This window comes from Narcine bancroftii, chromosome 8, assembly GCF_036971445.1.
Source record: "Narcine bancroftii isolate sNarBan1 chromosome 8, sNarBan1.hap1, whole genome shotgun sequence".
NCBI classification, from domain to species: domain Eukaryota; kingdom Metazoa; phylum Chordata; class Chondrichthyes; order Torpediniformes; family Narcinidae; genus Narcine; species Narcine bancroftii.
Window position 1 is genome coordinate 148,524,350 of NC_091476.1, and position 6,530 is coordinate 148,530,879.

General features: G+C 39.4%; 1 long non-coding RNA gene across 1 annotated transcript in view; it reads left to right on the plus strand.

The window, feature by feature from the left end:
• The window catches only part of LOC138741888 (uncharacterized), a 60,111-nt gene extending 54,806 nt beyond the window's left edge, over positions 1-5,305 (plus strand). The window contains exon 3 of the long non-coding RNA XR_011343849.1: positions 4,698-5,305. This is a non-coding gene — a long non-coding RNA (uncharacterized lncRNA). The remainder of the gene's footprint in view (positions 1-4,697) is intronic.
• Positions 5,306-6,530: the final 1,225 nt, after the last annotated feature.

Below are 6,530 nucleotides of genomic sequence, written 5' to 3' on the forward strand. Positions count from 1 at the left end.
CTCCTATATCTTGTGACCTTGTGATATGGTAGGAATCCAACTTCTGCAATGGGGAGAGTGCGTGGAGATGTTTGATCTTCAGCAGATTTCGATCAGAGCTGCCGAATGCAGCCAAGGTATGTACTGCAGCTTGGGCCACAGATGCTGTCTGACCTGCTGAACACTTTCATCATTTTCTGCTTATGCCTCAAACGTTCAGTAACTGTGCTTTTTTTTGGTCTTTGATTGAATTCAAAACAACGAGAATGTCTGGCCAGGGATTTCTGGTTCTTGAGATGAGATCATTCCTGTGAGATGTGCCACAAGATCCCTGTGACGTGTCTCATGGGAATGATCACACCCGAAAGGAAAGACAAGAGTTAAATTGTGCTGCAAAAAAATTGATCTGTGAACTATAACGACCCCAGCCTCTGAAAAATACAGCCAAGAGTTTTATTACAAATCTTAATTGTCAGCAATATTGGTGATGCAATGTCAACTGCTCTCTGATTAACAGTTTGCCAGGCCCAACATTTCATAATGCAGCTGCTCAGCTCCTGATTCTTCTGGATTTCAATTAATTTCCCCCAATTCTACAGGCAGAGCCATGGCTCTTCCTTTTGAATATTGGTCTGGTTTCAGGGAAGGAATTCCTTGGTAGCATCAAAAGGTATGTGTTCAAAGCCTACCTGCCAAAGTTAGTGAAGTGGCTTTTGGATTATTTTTGGAGTTTAAAGACCAATAAAATAATGTACTTGGTTTTGACTCTGGATGTGAAACATTACACTTTGGAGGTGCATACTTGTTTTCTATCTTTGAAAACATAAAATAACCCAGAAAGGAACACACTGGTGTTTTTCCATTAAAAGAAACGCAAAAATACTTCTGTGGTATTTTCAAACCTCGTACAACGAACAGCATCTGTGTACCACATCCTTGAAAATTTCCAACAAAACATCTTGCTCATATAGAATTATCAGCCAATCTACTCGGGACAGTTTTCTGGTCTATTGAGTGAGAATCAACAATTTGGCAATAAAGAACTTCACTGATACATCTTTTATTTTCTTTTATAACTTTTACAAACTTCAATCTTGTGGAATTACAAGAAAAATTATGAAATACAAAGAAGAAAAGATTATCACATGGATTTAATATTTTCATTGCATCTTGTAAATTCTCTGAGCTATTTCCTTCAGTTCTATCACCATATTATCTGAACTAATTGTTTCTGAGTTAAATTTAATAGCCTCTTTCTTTTGATTTGGTTATGTATTCCGTTAATATTTATAGTCATATAGTTCAACATGGCCATTCTCATACTTTGTTTACATCTCATTTCCACTTCCTCACCACCACCTTACCCCTTTTCCCCATTTCCATTTCTCAGTTTTCTTTTTTTGAATGCACTGTATGACAACACTTCTAAAACATAAAATATTTCAACCAGTCCCACATCTAAAATTCCCTTAACCCCAAGTGTCCGCCCCTCTCTGAGTCACCCCTTGTCCCTTGCCAGGCAACCACAACTCCTTTCTCCATTCGGACTGCGAATCCGTTCGCAAGTGTCAACTGATTTCGCAGTGACTGTTATTCTCTCCCACCCAACCCCTTCCAGAAAAGACTTTTATCTTCACATTACAACAAAGCTCCCCCTCTTTTCTTCACTTTTTCTTTTTATGTTTTATTAATTTATTTATTTTTTTAACCCCTCCTCTTTTTCCCCCCTTCTCCCTTACTTCCCTTTTCTTCCCTCCTTTAATATTTACTTGTACATTATTTTTACTTCTTTATATGTAGTTTGTCGTCGTTCTTTGTTCTTGTTACATCTCTTCATCTCTCTTTCTATCTTGCAGGTGTTCTGCAAATTCTTGTGCTTTCTCAGGATCTGAGAACAGTCTGTTTTGCTGCCTCGGGATAACTATTTTAAGCACCGCTGGATATCTTAACATAAATTTATAGCCTTTCTTCCATAGGATCGATTTTGCTACGTTAAACTCATTCCTCTTCTTTTGGAGCTCAAAACTTATGTCTGGGTAGAAAATTTTTTTTTGACCTTTGTATTCCAGTGGTTTTTTGTTTTCTCTAATTTTATTCATTGCCTTTTCCAATATATTTTCTCTTGTCGTGTATCTCAGGAATTTTACTAAAACGGATCTTGGTTTTTGTTGTGACTGTGGTTTCGGGTCTAATGTTCTGTGTGCCTTTTCTATTTCCATACCTTCCTGCATTTCTGGCATTCCCAGGACCTTTGGGATCCATTCTTTTATAAATTCTTTCATATCTTTGCCTTCTTCATCTTGTTATATTGTTTCGCCTACTATAGTTTTCCATTATATCCATCTTCTGAGCTAACAACTCCTGTGTTTTTTTAACTTTTTTGTCACTTTCTTCCAATTTTCTTTTTAACTAGTTCACTTCGATTTCTACCGCCATTACACGTTCTTCCAGATTTTCTAATCTTTTCCCTACATCTGCTATGACCAGCTCTATTCTACTCACTTTTTCTTCTGTACTTTTCATTTTTCTTTTCATTTCACTAAATTCTAGTGTGAGCCATTCTTTTAATGCTTTCATTTGTTCTTGAAAATTTTCCTCTATTCCTCTGTGCAGAGCTTCTTCTTCTTCTTCTTCTTCTTCTTCTTCTTCTTCTTCTTCTTCTGTGTCAGATCTTGGGTTTGTGTCTTCTATTCTCTTCCTTGTATCTGTGTCTCTTCTGACTTTCTTGTTGAGCTGCTTGTCTCAGTTTGTTGGGTATTTTGTTTTCCATGGTTTCTTGATGTTGATCCTCTTCTTCTGGGCTGGGTATCTGTTGTGTCTCTAGTTCCCTTTTTTCTTTCTCACCCCTCCTGTTCCCGTTGCTTTCTTTAACTTCCAGCTGGGAGTCCTGCTGTCGGGCCTCTCTCAGCTGTTCGTGCTGTGGAATTTCCTCACGCATGTGCAGTTGCGCACCCCTGTTTGGCCCCGTGAGCCATTTTTGCAGTCCTGCGGTCGGTGGGTCATGATCCTGCGGGGTCTCCACTAACCTCGGGGAGTGGAGTGGGCTCCTTTTTCCACGGTGGGTCCCTGCTTTCTCTTCCAGTGTCTTTCTTTCTTCTTTTCTTCTCGTTGTTTTTGGTTTTTCTTTCTTAGGTGCCATTTTCTCCACACCTTTATTTTTTATTTGTTGTGATTTGTGTGTCTGGGGCTTTGTTTTTTCTTCACTTTTTTCCTTCTTTTCTGGAGAGGGCTGGTATTCTCCTACCACCCACTACTCCATCACGTGACTCCTCCCCATCTGAACTACTTGTTCAATTACATTGGTGATCCATTGACCGTTTAGTGTAAACCCTCATGTGATGATTATAGACAACACGAGGTTCCTGGAAACGTTTCCTATGAAAACCTCAAAGCACTTGAAATTTTAAGAGACCCTTGGGTGTCATTTGAAATAGACTGGAGAATGAAAAATAATTAATAAATTTTAGGGCTCAAGCCCAGGTTGAGGCATCAATGATCAGTGTGAGAAACTGACAGTGATGTTGGCAGAACCTCAGTGTAATTTAATTGGGCATTTGGATCATCAAGGGATAGAATTAAAGGAAGTTGCTCAAACATTTGAGTGAATATCAGAAAATTAGAGTTGACATTTTATTCCACTAATTATTATAAAAACCAACCAGTTCACTAATATCTTTCAAGCAAAGAACTTCTTTATCAGACTGGTTTCCAGGTGATTATCCAGACCAGACAATATGGTTAGTTCAGGGGCAGTTAGAGAGGGAAGAAACTGTTCCTCAGCCTGGAGGTGCTGGCTCTGATCCTCCTGTATCTCTTTCCTGACAGGAGCAAACAGCTGAGAGATGCTGTGTGTGGGATGGTAGGGGTCCTCAACGATTTTGTGCACCCTCTACAGACATTGATATGGGACATGGGAAGGGCAGTGATGATGGGTTGTGGCAGGAATACTGCTCCCCTCACTGCATTCCACTAGAATTTTTAAGCACATGCACATATATAAAGGAGATTACTTTCCCCTTTGTACATGTAATATCACCCCCTTTTCCCTCTCATTTCAATAATGGGTCCTGACCTGAAATATGGCCTGACGATTTCTACCCATGGATGCCGTCTGACTTATCTTGAGCTTCCACAATGTAAGAATTGTCTATTCTGCCTCTACATGTTCCAGGTAATTAAACATCTGGAAATGAGATCAGCAGGCGGGAGAATTGGCCTGTGAAACCCTCTAGTTGGAGGATCATGAAACTTGGAATTGTTGCACAAATTTGGAAGTAAACACAACAGTGAACTAAGCGCAAATGAGCCCTGTGATCTTTTGAAAATTCTCTCTGTAGGATAAAGAGCCCTTAGAGGGAGTACTTGGGCATGTAAGTGCCACACTCATCATGTTTGGGGGGCTTTGTATAGGAGTTGGCAAAGGAATGAAACACTATCTTTATTCTCTCATGTTTATGAAACATAGATTGCCTAGAATCACTGCGTGGGATCTAAAGGCTCAATGAACAGCAGGATTATGTAATGTTAATGAGCTCCTTTGGCCAAGTCTTGTTCTGATGAATATTTTTAAAAAATCTTTGCACTGCAGGCCAACACAATTAAACTGTAAAAGGGAACGTGCTAATTACTGTTCCTGCAGGAGGTTCTGACAAAAAGCACCACCACGTAACTACAAATGCTGAGTATTTCACTATTTATTCTTTACTTCTTTTTCACAGATCTCCCTCAGAAGATGTATACAGAGCGAATGCACTTCAGACAGAGGAGGCAGGGCTCAGCATAGGAGCAGTGTAAAATTCACCAGCTACTCCCACCGTCAGCATTCCCTCCCAGCAACAGAGGCCTTATAACTGTGTCCTGCCAGCTGTCAGTTTAGTGTTTAACACATTCACCAGTCACACGTTCAAAGTCCACTCCAGAATTCCAGTACAAAAGTCCAAACTGATGCTCCAGTGCACCATTAAGGCTTGGAGCTACACTATTGCAGATGCTGAGGTTTAGAAATGTTAAACCCAAGCCCATCTGCCTTTTAGATAGAAGCAATGGAGGCACGCTACTCGCATAAAGACACAGGAGTTATTCATGGAGACCAGGCCATTATTTATCCTTTAGACCAGCCTTTCTAAACCTTTTTTTTTTTGGCTATGGATCCCTTAGGACTCTGCACATTTGATCTACTTGTTGGTTGTAATTAATTTACAGTTTTTTAATGTGCTGTGCCTGCTAGAGATAGAGAGAGTCGATGGCACTGTGTGTTTAACCCTCGCATTCCCAGTCGGGAGTTGAGAATGTTTAGTCGTGATTTAATTCACACCCAATGTATCGTTATTTGTATATTATTCTGGGTTGATCTGTGTGTGTGCTCTTTTGTGAATTCCCCTGTAAATAAAGCTCATTGTTTGTTGATAACACATGTCCAGCCTTGATTCTCTTTGAACCCATCAAACGTATTCCTGAACACAACCCTTCCATACTTCTCTCCTACCAATGATATAAAAATGTAAAAAATATGAGAAGAAAGCAATGTGCTGTGCCCCCTCCCCCAGGACCCCTTTTGAGAACGGCTGCGTTAGTCAATATTACTAAAACTATGGGATCTACACTGACAACACCTCAAAAAGTACTGAACTGGCAGTAAAGCACACTGGGTTGTTGCTAAATGCAAGGAATAATTTTATGTGATTTTGTGTGCACCTCATCTCAAATGGCTAGAAAGGATGTGAATTTACTAGAACAGACCAGCCTTGCACAAAGTTTTCAAAGAAGTGGGAAGCATTCCTTCTATCATCAGGACCGGGGAGGGATGTGATGCTTGTGAAAAGAAACAATCCTTTCTCCAATCCAAAAGTCTATCTCACTTACTGCCCAAGTTTTATCTACGCCAGAATATCCACACTAGAACAACCGAACTATGACTTACAACATGTTAAATTTTCAGTATTGTAGTTTGGCCCTTGTGGAACCCACTGAAACTCCACTATAATCCTATGAAAAGAAGTTTAATTTTTTTCATCCAAAATGAGTCAGGCTTACTTGAGTCACATTTCCTGTTCTCAAATTCTAGATAGTCTGACTTTGGATCCATTATTTTGTTTGAAAACAAATGTTTAATACAGAAAAAAAAAAACCAGCTGCAAAATATTGCTTTTTCCTTGGAATATATTTTAAATAATATTGAGTCAACAGTTGTTTAGTGAACATTACATAAACTTGTTGGTGTATAATTTCAGGATTATACATTTGCAAAGTGGGTTACACAAGGTACAATTTCTGACAATTTATTATTTTATTATACCACATAGAACATTACAGCACAATCCGGGCATTTCTGCCCATGGTTTTTTTAAATTAACAAGGACAATAGAAGCCAATTCCAGCTATTTCAACCCGTGGCATCCAATTACACCTAAATTAACCTAAAACCCCATTTGTCTTTGGAGGGTGGGAGGAAACTGAACGACCTGGAGGAAACTCTCGCAGACATGGGGAGAAAGTACAAACTCCTTACAGAGAGTGCCAGATTTGAACCTTGTTGCGCTAACTGCTATACT